Genomic DNA, 967 nt, shown 5'->3' with positions numbered 1-967 from the left:
CTCCCAGTCCTGCCGGTGTCCCAGTCCTGCATCACCAGCATGGGACCTCTGTTCCCAACCCTAAATCCCGCAGCAGAGGGGGTTTGAGGAGCGCTCCGGGTGGGAAGGGAGTAGGGACGGTGGGAAATGCCACCATGGGGGGAACAGCACTTGGGGACATCTCTGTGGCAGCAGGAAGAGGCTGGGACAGGTGCCCTGTGTCCATCCCTGAATGTCCTGGATTCCATCCATTCACCCATGGATCCATCCACCCATCCATCCATCCCTCCCTCCCTCCATCCATCCATCCATCCATCCCTCCATCCCTCCATCCATCCATCCATCCATCCCTCCATCCCTCCATCCATCCATCCATCCATCCCTCCATCCCTCCATCCATCCATCCATCCATCCCTCCATCCCTCCATCCATCCATCCATCCATCCCTCCATCCCTCCATCCATCCATCCATCCATCCCTCCATCCCTCCATCCATCCATCCATCCATCCCTCCATCCCTCCATCCATCCATCCATCCATCCCTCCATCCCTCCATCCATCCATCCATCCATCCCTCCATCCCTCCATCCATCCATCCATCCATCCCTCCATCCCTCCATCCATCCATCCATCCATCCCTCCATCCCTCCATCCATCCATCCATCCATCCCTCCATCCCTCCATCCATCCATCCATCCATCCCTCCATCCCTCCATCCATCCATCCATCCATCCCTCCATGGATCCCTCCATCCCTCGGGGTGGCACTGCCAGCTGCCCACGGGTGCCACGCTGCCCGTGCGTGGTTCCAGCTCCATTTTCCTCCGGGAAAATCCATTCCCAGCTGTGGAATTGGCTCTGCAGGCGGTTGCCATGGAAACCACGGCCGGCTGTGATCCGTGCCCGGCGCTTTTCCATCCCGGGCTTTATTTTTATCCTTTTCCTTGTCAATCCGTTTCTGTAGTAACACTTTTTCCGCCTTTTTTTCC

At 57.6% G+C, this 967-nt stretch overlaps 1 protein-coding gene across 1 annotated transcript in view; it reads left to right on the top strand.

Moving 5' to 3' along the window:
• The window catches only part of PCGF2 (polycomb group ring finger 2), a gene marked incomplete at its 3' end in the record, with an annotated part of 15,112 nt that overhangs the window by 2,034 nt on the left and 12,111 nt on the right, over positions 1–967 (top strand). The window lies entirely within an intron of this gene.

Source organism: Corvus brachyrhynchos, unplaced genomic scaffold (assembly GCF_000691975.1).
Source record: "Corvus brachyrhynchos isolate BGI_N302 unplaced genomic scaffold, ASM69197v1 scaffold30, whole genome shotgun sequence".
NCBI classification, from domain to species: domain Eukaryota; kingdom Metazoa; phylum Chordata; class Aves; order Passeriformes; family Corvidae; genus Corvus; species Corvus brachyrhynchos.
Note: the sequence above shows the minus strand (reverse complement) of the source record. Positions and strands in the feature narration are given on the sequence as shown.